The sequence below is a fragment of the Hypanus sabinus genome, chromosome 12 (assembly GCF_030144855.1).
Source record: "Hypanus sabinus isolate sHypSab1 chromosome 12, sHypSab1.hap1, whole genome shotgun sequence".
Taxonomy (NCBI): Eukaryota; Metazoa; Chordata; class Chondrichthyes; order Myliobatiformes; family Dasyatidae; genus Hypanus; species Hypanus sabinus.
In genome coordinates this window covers 23,291,186-23,305,761 of record NC_082717.1, presented here as the reverse complement: position 1 = coordinate 23,305,761, position 14,576 = coordinate 23,291,186, and positions in this window count along the sequence as shown.

Below are 14,576 nucleotides of genomic sequence, written 5' to 3'. Positions count from 1 at the left end.
CATCCTGAGAGCAGATGCAGCGGAGACGGAGGAATTGTGAGAAGGGGATAGCCTTTTTGCAAAAGACAGGGTGGGAAGAGGAATAGTCCAGGTAGCTGTGAGAGTCAGTAGGCTTATAGTAGATATCAGTAGATAGGCCGTCTCCAGAGATGGAGACAGAAAGATCAAGAAAGGGGAGGGAGGTGTCAGAAATAGACCAGGTAAATTTGAGGGCAGGGTGAAAGTTGGAGACAGAGTTAATGAAACCGATGAGCTCAGCACGCGTGCAAGAGGCAGCGCCAATGCAGTTGTCGATGTAGCGAAGGAAAAGAGGGGGATGGATACCGGTATAGACTTGGAACATCGACTGTTCCACAAAGCCAACAAAAAGGCAGGCATAACTGGGACCCATACAGGTGCCCATGGCTACACCCTTTGTTTGGAGGAAGTGGGAGGAGCCAAAGGAGAAATTATTGAGAGTAAGAACTAATTCCGCTAGACGGAGGAGAGTGGTGGTAGAGGGGAATTGGTTATGTCTGGGATCCAAAAAAAACCTAAGAGCTTCGAGACCATCTTGGTGGGGGATGGAGGTATATAGGGACTGGACGTCCATGGTGAAGATAAGACGGAGGGGGCCAGGGAACTTAAAATCATTGAAAAAATTCAAAGCATGAGAAGTGTCACGAACATAGGTGGGAAGAGATTGAACAAGGGGGGGATAAGACAGTGCCAAGGTATGCAGAAATGAGTTCAGTGGGGCAGGAGCAAGCTGAGACAATAGGTCTACCTGGACAGGCAGGTTTGTGGATCTTGGGTAGGATATAGAAACAGGAAGTGCGGGGTGTGGGAACTATGAGGTTTGTGGCAGTGGATGGGAGATCCCCAGAGCTAATAAGGTTGGTGATGGTATTGGAGACAATGGCCTGGTGCTCCTTAATGGGATCATGATCAAGGGGTAAATAAGAGGTATCAGAGAGTTGTCGCTGCGCCTCGGCCAGGTAGAGGTCAGTACGCCAGACAACAACAGCTCCCCCCTTATCAGCAGGTTTTATAGTGAGGTTGGGATTGGTGAGGAGGGAGCAGAGAGCAGAGCGTTTGGAAGGAGTGAGGTTGGAATTGGAACAGGGTGTGGTGAAGTCAAGACGGTTGATGTCCCGTCGGCAATTAGCAATAATGCCTTGTCCACCTTGTCCACTCGTCCCAACCATCCTTTCCCACCGATCTCCCTCCTGGCACTTATCCTTGTAAACGGAACAAGTGCTACACCTGCCCTTACACCTTCTCCCTCACCACCATTCAGGGCCCCAGACAATCCTTCCAGGTGAGGCGACACTTCACCTGTGAGTCGGTTGGTGTGGTATACTGCGTCCAGCGCTCCTGGTGTGGCCTTTTATATATTGGCGAGACCCGACGCAGACTGGGAGACCGTTTCGTGGAACACCTACGCTCGGTCCGCCAGAAAAAGCAATATCTCCCAGAGGCCACACATTTTAATTCCATGTCCCATTCCCATTCTGATATGTCTATCTATGGCCTCCTCTATTGTCAAAATGAATCCAAACTCAGGTTGGAGGAACAACACCTTATATACTGGCTGGGTAGCCTCCAACCTGATGGCATGAACATTGACTTCTCTAACTTCTGTTAATGCCCCTCCTCCCCTTCTTACTCCATCCCTGACATATTTAGTTGTTTGCCTGTTCTCCATCTCCCTCTGGTGCTCTCCCCCACCCTTCTTTCTCCTGAGGCCTCCCGTCCCATGATCCTTTCCCTTCTCCAGCTCTGTATCACTTTCGCCAATCACCTTTCCAGCTCTCAGCTTCATCCCACCCCCTCCGGTCTACTCCTATCATTTCGCATTTCCCCCTCCCCCTTCTACTTTCAAATCTCTTACTATCTTTCCTTTCGGTTAGTCCTGACGAAGGGTCTCGGCCCGAAACGCCGACATCGCTTTTCCCTATAGATGCTGCCTGGCCTGCTGTGTTCTACCAGCATTTTGTGTGTGTTGTTTTTGAATTTCCAGCATCTGCAGATTTCCTCGTGTTTGATCAATGATTCCTGGCATTTCTCCGTCCTGTTTCTCACTAGAATGTCCCTTCTAGAGGATTTGTCCTGCTGTTTTGGAAGGACATACAGAGAGGCTATGGTGAACGGGACTTGCATGTTGTCTGAAAGGAATAATTAATTGAGTATGAATCTGTCATACTATTTTGTAGAACAGTTCTCCCAATTTAAACTCTGATGGCCAGCCACTTTGAAGAGTAGTAGTGCTGAAGAAGGCTGGGAATGCTCATTAGGTAATTCAGCCTCTGCGGAGAAAGAAACTATGGAGGGCTTTGCATGGTCAACCAAAGCGCATTCACCATGTCGAAATTCAACAGCTTGGTGCTTCGCTTGAACCTGTTTTCTGTTTTAACATGCCACTTATGTTACAACTGAATTGCCTGCTAAGCCATTGAGGCTTCATTGAACATCATTAATTGTTCAGAGTCAGAACAGCTAAGGACGAACGATCTCCTCCCAAGGGCATCAGTAAATCAGAGATTTTTTTTCTGTGTCAATCTAGTCATTTTGTGCTCACCATTATTCAGACATTCTGTTTTAATTTCAAATCGGATTTAACTGGAGTTCGACAGCCACTGTGGGATTTGAACTTTAAATTATTCATAAGGCATCTGAGTTGCTAGTCAGGTAACTCATTCATGGTCCACTGGTCTTCACTGTCTGTGTGAAGTCATATCCTCACAGAATCTTATTACGTTTTTCTTCTCAAAAATTGTGCCGAGGATTTGTTCAATTCCAACTTTGCCAAACTCAAATTGCTCTTCTTCTGGCAAATGCAATCTTTAATGTTTAATTGAGACAGACAACATGTATGACAGCAAATTAAACATTTTTTTCTCTCTATGATGAACAGCTGCTGCGATTTCAGCCAACAAGAGGGAAAAACAAAAAGGTTTGTATGTGGAAACATTGAAAAACAATACAAAGTTGTGCCGAACATGTCCCTACCTTAGAAATTACTAGGCTTAGCCACAGCCCACTATTTTTCTAAGCTCCATGTACCTATCCAAAAGTCTCTTAAAAGAACCTATTGTATCTGCCTCCATCACTGTTGCCGGCAGCCCATTCCACGCGCTCACCGCTCCCTGAGTAAAAAACTTACCCCTGACATCTCCTCTGTACCTGCTCCCCAGCACCTTAAACCTGTGTCCTATTGTGACAACCATTTCAGCCCTGGGAAAAAGCCTCTGACACAATCAATGCCTCTTATCATCTTATACACCTCTATCAGGTCACCTTTTATCCTCCATCGCTCCAAGGAGAAAAACCCAAGTTCACTCAATCTATTCTCATAAGGCATGCTCCCCAATCCAGGCAACATCCTTATAAAACTCCTCTGCACCCTTTGTATGGTTTCCACATCCTTCCTTTAGTAAGGTGACCAGAACTGAGCACAGTACTTCAAGTGGGGTCTGACCAGGGTCCTATAGAGCTGTAACATTACCTCTTGGCTCCTAAATTCAATTCCACAATTGATGAAGGCCAATACACCATACGCCTTCTTAACCACAGAGTCAACCTGCACATCTGCTTTAAGCGTCCTATGGACTCGGACCCCAGTCTGCTCCTCCACACTGCCAAGAGTCTTACCATTAATACTATGTTCTGCCATTGTATTTGACTTACCAAAATGAACCACCTCACACTTACCTGGGTTGAACTCCATCTGCCACTTCTCAGCCCAGTTTTGCATCCTATCAATGTCCTACTGTAACCTCTGACAGCCCTCCACACTATCTTATGGATAGGGGAATCAAGGAATATGGGGACAAGGCAGGAACCGGGTATTAATAGTAGATGATCAGCCATGATCTCAGAATGGCTGTGGAGGCTCGAAGGACCGAATGGTCTACTTCTGCACCTATTGTCTATTGTCTATCCACAACACCTCCAACCTTGGTGTCATCAGCAAATTTACTAACCCATCCCTCCACTTCCTCATCCAGGTCATTTATAAAAATCACGAAGAGTAATGGTCCCAAAACAGATCCCTAAGGCACATCACCGGTCACCGACCTCCATGCAGAATATGACCCATCTACAACCGTTCTTTGCCTTCTGTGGGCAAGCAAGTTCTGGATCCACAAATCAATGTCCCCTTGGATCCTATGCCTTCTTACTTTCTCAATAAGTCTTGCATGGGGTAACTTATGAAATGCCTTGCTGAAATCCATACACACTACATCTACTGCTCTTCCTTCATCAATGTGTTTGGTCACATCCTCAAAAATTTCAGTCAGGCTCGAAAGGCATGACCTGCCTTTTACAATTCCATGCTGACTATTCCTAATCATATTATACCTCTCCAAATGTTCATAAATCCTGCCTCTCAGGATCTCTCCATCAACTTAACAACTGAAGTAAGACCCACTGGTCTATATTTTCCTAGGCCATCTCTACTCCCTTTCTTGAATAAAGGAACAACATCTGCAACCCTCCAATCCTCTGGAACTTCTCCCATTCCCATTGATGTTGCAAAGATCATCGCCAGAGGCTCAGCAATCTCTTCCCTCGCCTCCCACAGTATTCTGGGGTATATCTCATCTGGTCCTGGCGACTTATCCAACTTGATGCTTTCCAAAAGCTGTAGTACATCCTCTTTCTTAATATCTACAGCTTTTCAGTCTGCTGCATGTCATCACTACAATCACAAAGATCTTTTTCCATAGTGAATACTGAAGTAAAGAATTCATTAAGTGCCTAGGTCCTATTCTTTCACATCTTATCCTCTTGCTCTTCACATACTTGTGGAATGTTTTGGGCTTTTCCTTAATTTTGCCTGCCAAGGTCTTCTCTTGGCCCCTTTTGACTCTCCTAATTTCCTTCTTAAGCTCCTTCCTGTTAGCCTTATAATCTTCTAGATCTCTAACATTACCTAGCTCTCTGAACCTTCTGTAAGCTTTTCTTTTCTTTTTGACTAGATTTATTACAGTCTTTGTACACCACGGTTCCTGTACCCTACCATAACCTCCCTGTCTCATTGGAATGTACCTATGCAGAACTCCACACAAATATCCCCTGAATATTTGCCACATTTCTTCAGTAATTTTCCCTGAGAATATCTGTTTCCAATTTAAGCTTCCAATTTCCTGCCTGATAGTCCCATAATTCCCCTTAACTTGTCTGTTCCTACCTCTCTCCAATGCTACTGTAAATGAGATAGAATTATGATCACAATCTCCAAAATGCTCTCCCACTGAGAGATCTGACACCTGACCAGGTTCATTTCCCAATACCAAGTCAAGGTCAGCCTCTCCTCTTGTAGGATTATCTACATATTGTGTCAAGAAATCTTCCTGAACTCACCTAACAAACTCTACCCCATCTAAAGCCCTCGCTCCAGGGAGATGCCAATCGATATTTGGGAAATTAAAATCTCCCATTATGACAACCCTGTTATTATTACACCTTTCCAGAATATGTTTCCCTAAATGCTCCTCGATATCCCTGTTACTATTGGGTGGTCTATAAAAAAAACACCAAGCTATTGAGCCCTGCTCTGAATAGAGAAAAAACACAGCAGGTGCTGAAAATGTGGAACAGTGCATAAAATGCTGGAAACCTTCAGCAGGTCTGGCAGCAATGGTAAACATTAAAGGAGTCATCATTTCAGGTCAAGAACCTTGAGGTAAGATGCAGGCCAAAGTTGTCAACATAATAACTACTTTAAAAATCTAAAGTTACTGACAGAACAGAAACAAATAGAAACATACCGTACAGCCATATCACTAGAGAGAAAGCAGAGTGAATTCCCAATATTGTTAACTTCATTACTGAGTACCGAGGGCTGCAGTGCTGGCAGACGGAAGAGGAGGTGATGTTCTTTCAGTTCATGTTAAGCACCATTAGAGCAATGTGGGAGGCCAGAAACAGTGGTGGTGGGAGATGGTCAGAGTGGGGTGGGCAGACAGCCAATCAGAAGCTCACAGTTGCTCTTGAAGACTGAACGAATGTGTTCTGCAAAGCAGCCCCAGTAACTCATGTCTGAGCCATCTCTCAAAATTCCTGATCACTGTGTATCTTTCTTGGGAGGCCATAATAAGCAAAATACTTCTTCCATAACACTTTAGCAACTGTGGATGCTCTCTGATCGCTTGTGGGGAAGGCTTATGCATCTCTGGTGTTGTGATCTGTGATGACCGAGATGTTCACAGCACTCCTGGAATCAGGCTCTATGGAGAGGAAACCCAAACACACTAAATTAACTGGTCCTGTATTCTGTAAGTGAGATAACAGAGCAACTCTCGAATGCAAAGTTTCAAAGGTTCATTTTTTTATCAAAGCGTGCATGCAGAATAGAACTCTGAGATGCGTCTTCTCCAATTAGTCAAGAAACAATCATTGCAAACCCCAAACCCTCCCTCGCACTAAAACCACAGCTGTGACAGCAAGCTCCTAACCATCCAACCCCTCCCATGCACAAAAAAACAGTGACAATAACATCAAACCCCAACCCCCTCTCTCGCACACAAGAAATTAACGGATGTGACATGAGATCTCATCTGTTTCTGGATCTGCTCTGGTGATGCAAGCGAAAGTTTAGCCATGGTCACCTTTTGGCAATGCCTCTCAATAGGATCTCAAGACAGAAAAAGAAATGTTCGCATTGTATGGTTTTGAAATTGGATTGGCACAGCAGTATTCTTGGATGCAGGAAACATATTCCTTACGTCCGAGAACACTGTCATTGCATCCTGAAGCTATTCTATTAGCTGGTGTTAAGATCACGCACTACAACAGTTGAAAGATTAACCAGAGAACCAGAGGCTGGGTGGGAACAGTTATGGTGAGTAGGTTAGTGGAGAAAGGAACTAACAGCTCACAAAAATATCTGATTTCTGGATTTGAAAATCACTTCCTACTTGATCACAAGCAGACTGAATGAACAGCTGCCTCAAATAACCTTGCAGTCGGGTAAACTGTTTCTATAGTTTGTCGTAATCTCAATAAAACAAATATTTATTTTATCAAGTATTGAGCAGCTATTCAATATTAGAGGTTAGCATGAAAAGTAAGGTTCAAGATCTAGACGCAGGGCCATGTATAGAAAGCACGGCAGAGACAAGGTTGCTATGTAACGCACTATAAATATCTTCTCCATTGACTGTTAATGGGTTAGTGCAGTACCACAGCAAACCCATATAAAGCAACATTGCTGGTCACGACAAGACCTACACTCACATTGGAATAACAAACCAGCCATGATTGAAATCATTAATGAGACTAAACCAAATATGCCATCAAATAGTGACAGTACATAAAATGTAGGAATTTCAGGTGACAGAGAACAAAACTTAAGTGGTTCTTCAAATATTAAACAGCACTTGGTTATAAATTAGTTTTTGAATTAAGTGGTTTAAGATTGTAGCCTCTGATTGTTACATAAAACCACATGAAATAAACACGTCAGGAACAGCTGTACAGTCCGTATGGTGTGTATACACCATATGAATATTCTCCCATTCAATCCACTTCATCACTGCTTTTCATTACATCTTTCCATTCCCTCTTTTCTCATATGCTTATTTGCTTCTCGATGTATTCAAAACACAGTACATGAATAAACCTTTCTACTTGGTATTGAATTTCCTTTACCAGTTCTCAGTGTAAATAAAACTTCTGTTTGCTACCAGAAGCTATTTGCACTTATGGTCTTTATTTTCGGTTTTGCATGCAAGTGGAAACATTTTCATCACAACTAACCTTTCAAGCACTTTTGCAGGTTACCTTCTTCCAAAGAGAGAAGGCCAAACATATTCACTTCATATGTGCGTTTTTACCCCCTTTAAGAATGGCAGAGGATCATTGCCACCTGAGATGGCTACATGGGTGGTAGCTGGTTCCAGCCAATGACAAATTAATAAGAGCCTGATGCAGCATTGTAAAATGCAATGTACTGCATGATTTGTCATCTTGAAACAGTGTTGGCAGAAGCAGCTGTGAAAATGATGAAAGCAGTCATTTGTTTTCACTCAAACTTATTGTTTGACATAGAGAGCTGCCACAATGGAAATCTATGCCAAAACTCCTCTGGGTTTCCCCCACTAGATAATTAGCTCTTCGTGGTTTGCAAAGATAACGATTTCATCTGATTACAACCCACTGGATCTAGTTGCAGGCTCAACCTGTAATTATGACTGGCAACATCCACTGAACAATGCTCGCCATCATTTACATTGATTTTCTCATTTCTGACTCATTTTTCTTCTCCTGTAAAGCACAGCTCTCTAGTCATTCTACTTTCCCTAACCCCTTAATATATCAAGGTCAAGGTAACATTATTATCAAAGTATGTATATGTAGGCATTTACTGAAATGTTGACTGTTTATTCCTCTCCATAGATACAGCCTGACCTGCGGAGTTCCTCCAGCACTTTGTGTGTGTTACACTGGCTGAGAAACATAGAAAACCTACAGCACAATACAGGCCCTTCAGCCCATAATGCTGTGCTGAGCATGTATTTACTTCAGAAATTACCTAGGATTATCCATAGCCCTCTATTTTACTGCTCCATGTACCTATCCAGGAGTCTCTTAAAAGACTCTATTGTATCCGCCTCCACCATAATCACCGGCATCCCATTCCACGCACTCACCACTCTCTGTGTAAAAAACTTACCCCTGACATCTCCTCTGTACCTACTTCCAATCACCTTAAAATTGCGCCCTTTCGTGTTAGCCATCGCAGCCCTGGGAAAAAGCCTCTGACTATCCACATGATCAATGTCTCTCATCATCTTATACCCATCTATCAGGTCACCTCTCATCCTTTGCTGCTCCAAGGAGCAAATGCCAAGTTCACTCAACCTATTCTCATAAAGCATGCTCTCCAACCAAGCCAACATCCTTGTAAATCTCCTCTGCACCCTTTCTATAGTTTCCACATCCTTCCTGTAGTGAGGTGACCAGAACTGAGCATAGTACTCCAAGTGGAATCTGAGCAGGATCTTATATACCTGTAACATTACCTCTCGGCTCTTAAACTCAGTCCCACAGTTGATGAAAGTCAATGCACCATATGCCTTCTTAGCCACAGAGTCAACCTGTGTAGCAGCTTTGAGTGTCTTGTGGACTCGGACCTCAAGATCCCTCTGATTCTCCACACCACCAACAGTCTTACCATTAATACTATATTCTGCCTTCATATTTGTCCTACCAAAGTGAACCTCGTCATACTTTTCTGGGTTGAATTCCATCTACCACTGCTCAGCCCAGCTTTGCATCCTCCCGATGTCCTGCTATAACCTTACTATCCACAACACCCCCAACCTTTGTGTCATCAGCAAATTCACGAACCCATCCCTCCACTTCTTCATCCAGGTCATTTATAAAAGTCACGAAGAGAAGGGGTCCCAGAACAGATCCCTGAGCACACCATAGAGGTCGGTGGCCACTCTGCCTTCGGTAGACAAGCCAGTTCTGGATCCACAAAGCAAGGGCCCCTTGGATCCCATGCCTCCTTACTTTCTCAATAAGCCTTGCATGGGGTACCTTATCAAATGCCTTGCTGAAATCCATATAAACTACATCTACTGCTCTACCTTCATCAACGTGTTTAGTCACATCCTCAAAAAATTCAATCAGGCTCATAAGGCATGACCTGCCCTTGACAAAGCCATGCTGACTATTCCTAATCATATTATGCCTCTCCAACTGTTCTTAAATCCTGCCTCTCAGGAGCTTTTCCATCAACATACCAACCACTGAAGTAAGACTCACTGGTCTATAACTTCCTGGGCTATCTCTATTCCCTTTCTTGAATAAGGGAAAAACATCTGCAATCCTACAATCCTCTGGAACCTCTCCTGTCCCTACTGATGATGCAAAGATCCATGCCAGAGGCTCAGCAATCTTCTCCCTTGCTTCATACAGTAGCCTGAGGTACATCTCGTCCGGTCCCAAAGACTTAACCAACTTGAGGCTTTCCAAAAGCTCCAGAACATCCTCTTTCTTAATGTCTATATGCTCAAGCTTTTCAATATACTCTAAGTCATCTCTACAATCGTCAAGATCCTTTTCCATAGTGAATACTGAAGCAAAGTATTCATTAAGTACCTCTACTATCTCCTCCGGTTCCATGCACACTTTCCACTGTCACCCTTGATTGGTCCTATTCTATCACATCTTATCCTCTTGCTCTTCACCTACATGTAGAATGCCTTGGGGTTTTCTTTAATCATGCTCATCAAGGCCTTCTCATGGCCCCTTCTGGCTCTCCTAATTTCCTTCTTAAGCTCCTTCCTGTTAGCCTTATAATCTTCTAGATCTCTAACATTACCTAGCTCTCTGAACCTTTCGTAAGCTTTTCTTTTCTTCTTGACTAGATTTACTACAGCCTTTGTACACCACGGTTCCTGTACCCTACCATAACTTCCCTGTCCCATTAGAATATACCTATGCAGAACTCCACACAAATATCCCTTGAACATTTGCCCCACTTTGTGGATCTATAATTGGCTTGCCCACAGAAGGCAAAGAGTTTTTGTAGATGGGTCATATTCTGCATGGAGGTCGGTGACCAGTGGTGTGCCTCAGGGATCTGTTCTGGGACCCTTACTCTTCATGATTTTTATAAATGACCTGGATGAGGAAGCTGTGGAAGCAGGTGGTGGATGGTTGTATGAGCAGCTGGTGCATATCACAAGTCATGGTTATGCGACCACTGACACCAGGCAGACAATCCCAGGAGAGTTTTGATAATGGCTGGGTTCACCTGTGCTCTAAAGACATTGCCAAGAAGAAGGCAATGGCAAACCACTTCAGTAAAAAAAAATCAAAGAACAACCGTGGTCATACGACATGGCACATAATGATGATGACGATGCTGATGTTGAATTTTCCAAACTTTCATTATTGCATGCTTAACAGCGAGTTGAAGGAATTTAAAAAGTCCGTGTCTGTGGTGATGTAGGGGTTGGAAGTAACTGGTTCTGTTGCTTAGAATTTTTGCAAGATGAATAGACAGCCCTTGGCTAAAAGTGGGCAAATAGCACTAGCTGAGATGGGCATCGTGGTTGGCATGGATTAGTTTGGATAAAGGGTTTGTTTCTGTGTTCTATTAACTCCATGGCTTAGCAGTCAGCTCAGAATGAAAGCTGGATGTAGTAACAATAGGTTCAGACATATTAGCAATGTGGGTAAATTACTAGACTAGCACTCAGAGGACTGGAACCGCAGAAATTAGCTTGTTTAGATTTTAATTATTTTTAGAAGTAACTATATACATTTGGAATAATAAGCAGGAAGGTTCTCATTTGTTGTAAAACACTCAGTTAGTTCAAATTTGACTTCATTTGTGTTGGCTTTAATATGTAACCCAAGACTCCTGTATTTCCAGTTTGATGATAATTAGAGATGAAACACCAGTACAAGCCTTGTGACTGGCATCCATGTGCCATTTTTGAGTAGGTAAGAAAATGTGCATCAATCACAGCTGGTGTTTTCCACATCAGAGCCACTGAACACTCTATCAGTTCAGTTTAAAATAAATGTGCTGAAAGTGCTTAAGTTAGAGATATTATGGGCTCTGAATTGGGTGCTGTCCTATGATGACATAAGGCAGGAGATTAATGAATTAAAATTTTATATCAGAATTTATTATTTTGCCGGGCCACCTGAAAAGGCAAACTTCTCTGAACTGTTTCCAATATATTAATGTCATTCCTTATATAGAGAGACCAGGACGATGTGCTGAATCTCAGGTGAAGCTGCATGTGGTTATTTTTAGAGGGCTTTAATTTTAGCCCAGCTTGGCCAAATTTCCAAGCCCTCAGCAGGTAAAAGAAGGTTGTAAAAGGTTGGATCCATCAAGTAAGTCCTCTCTATCACTACTTTTGAGGCTGCAGATACACAATGTTTCACTCCAGCCACAGAAAACAATAATATTAATAAATCTCTAACCTTATTGTATTTGGCCTACGTATGACTCCAAACCCATCGCTTAGCCTCAAGATCAAAGAGGGATAAGCAGTATATATTGCCTTTCCAACAATACCCATGGGGCAGCACAGTAATGTAGTGGTTAGCGCAACACTTTACAGTACCAGCGACCTAGGTTCAATTTCCGTCACAGCCTGTAAGAAGGTTGTACATTTTCCCTATGACCACGTGGATTTCCTCTGGGTGCTCCGGTCTCCTCCCACAGTCCAAAGGCATACCAATTGGTAGATTAATTGGTCATTGGAAATTGTCCCAGGATTAGGCCGGGATTAAATCGGGGAAATTGAAGAGCCAGAAGGCCCTCCACGCTCTATGTCAACAAATAAATAAATATCCCTAATATAGAACAGTACATTCGGGAGAGTGCGGAGTTGATAGATAAGAGCAACAGGGAAGCAGTCACACAAAATACTCACTTCACTGTGAGGATAGAGAAAGGGTTGCCAGACAGAGCACAGTACTTCTTGCGGTCTTTCCCCTCGATAGCAAGTATTCCACTTTGGATATCTTGCATAGTGCATTCAATAATTAGTGGAACAGACAGAAGATTCGACGGATGTGATAGAGACTCACCCAGGTGCCATGGTCAATAATGTCTCAGATCAGGTCAGCAGCATTTTTCAGGAGTAGGGTAAGCAGCCAGACTTTGTGATACATGTTGGATCCAGCTACGTAGATAGGAAAAGGGATGAGGTCCTGAAAGAGTAAATATGAGGAACTAGGTAAGAAGCTAAAAAGCAGGGTAGTAATCTTTGAACCGCTGCCTGTGCCATGACCCAGTGAGGGTAAGAATAGGATGACATGGCAGATGAATGTACGGTTGAAGAATTGGTACAGGGAGCAGGATTTCAGATTTGTGGATCATTGGGATCTCCTGTATGGAAGAGATGACTGAACACAAAAGGGACCAATGTCCTCAAGGAGCTGGAGCATGTTGGGAAGGGTTTAAACTACATTGGCAGGGCTATTGGAAGCTGAGTGATAGATCAAGTGATGGAGCAGTTGGTGCAAAAGTAGATGCAATCTGTAGAGAGACTGAGGAAGGGTAGGGATAGGCAGTGGATGAGGTATGAACGCAGTCATTTGAATAACTTCAAATGTGTTTAATGCAAGAAGTATCAGGAACAAGGCGACAAATTTAGAGCATGAATCAGTACTTGGAGCTACTGTGTAACATTGTGGCTATTATCGACTTGACTATCACAAGAGCTGTAATGGCTGCTGGATGATCTGAGGTTTAGGTGCTTCAAAAAAACAGAGGAGGTGGTAAAAAGATGGGGCTGTGGCATGGCATCTGATGCACCATCAATAACTCACTCTGAGACGTAAGGCGAGATATCGGCTTTTATTGACTGGAAGAAGGAACCAGAAGTGAGTGACCATCATACTACGTCCTGGAGACTGAGGTCGAGCATCAGGCCTCAGATCGCCTTTATACAAGGGCCTGTGGGAGGAGCCACAGGAACAGTCAGCAGGGGGTGTGTCCAGACAGGCACACATAGTTCACCACAGCATCACAGCTGTAGAAAGGGAGGACGTTGTAGAGGGACTGTCTACTGAGTCAGTGGAGGTGAAGTCAGAAACAGGAAGGGAGCAATTACTCCATGGGGAGTATTCCAAAAGCAATAGAGACAGCAAGGAGCAGATTGGAAGACAGATTTTGACAAGGTGTAAAAATAACAGGTTGTGTCATGATGTAATGTCAGCTTCCCTAATATTGATTGGTGCCTCCATGGTGCAAAAGGCAGAGTTTGTTAGCCATTTCCAGGAAGGATTCCTGACACAATATGTAGATAGGCTGACTTGACAATGAAGCTGGTCAGGTGACAAACCTCTCTGAGACGGTGTCCGCAGCTCCCTAGGATGTGATTCAGGAGAGCTAGAAGGAGAAGGCCTTGGCAAGTAGGATTAAGGAAAACTCTAAAGCGTTGTTTATGTGTAGGGTAACATAATTGGTGGAAATGTACATAATTTACAAACACCGACATTGAGTTGTGGTTTCACGTTAAGAGGCTGGGCTGACGTTATGACATAATTATGTAAAGGGATTTTCAGCGCGCTTTTGTGTTCAGTCTTTTGGTGTTCAATAACTGAGTTACTATGGCTTTTCTGAGACATAAAATACCTCCATTGTTTCATTTTCAAAATCCTACATTGGTGACCCCAATGCTCCAGGATGAACTTAGAGTTATTGCAAAGTTATTGAGTGTGTTGGCCAACAGTTGCTTTGAAAATGCCAGAGTTTTGAGAACAAAATACCTTTGCTTGGTTTGTATAAGCTCAATTTGTGTTTCAAGAAATCTCTGCCGACAGCACTCTCCTGAGCATGATAAATATTGATTGCTGATAAGTAATCTCTAACATACTTTTGGACCATCCTAATCTGAGCACACCCAACGGTTGATCTCCTTACCCAGTTCTGGTGATGCTCGGCTTCAGAGCGAGTGGACCACATGCTGGCCCTCCTGGCAAATCACCGTCCTTGTTTTATTTTTGAAAGAACTCTTCATGCAGCAAATGCCTGATCAAATTCACATAGCCCTTGCTAATGCACCCGTGAAGGACTACAAGGAGCTTGCGAAAATCGCTGATCG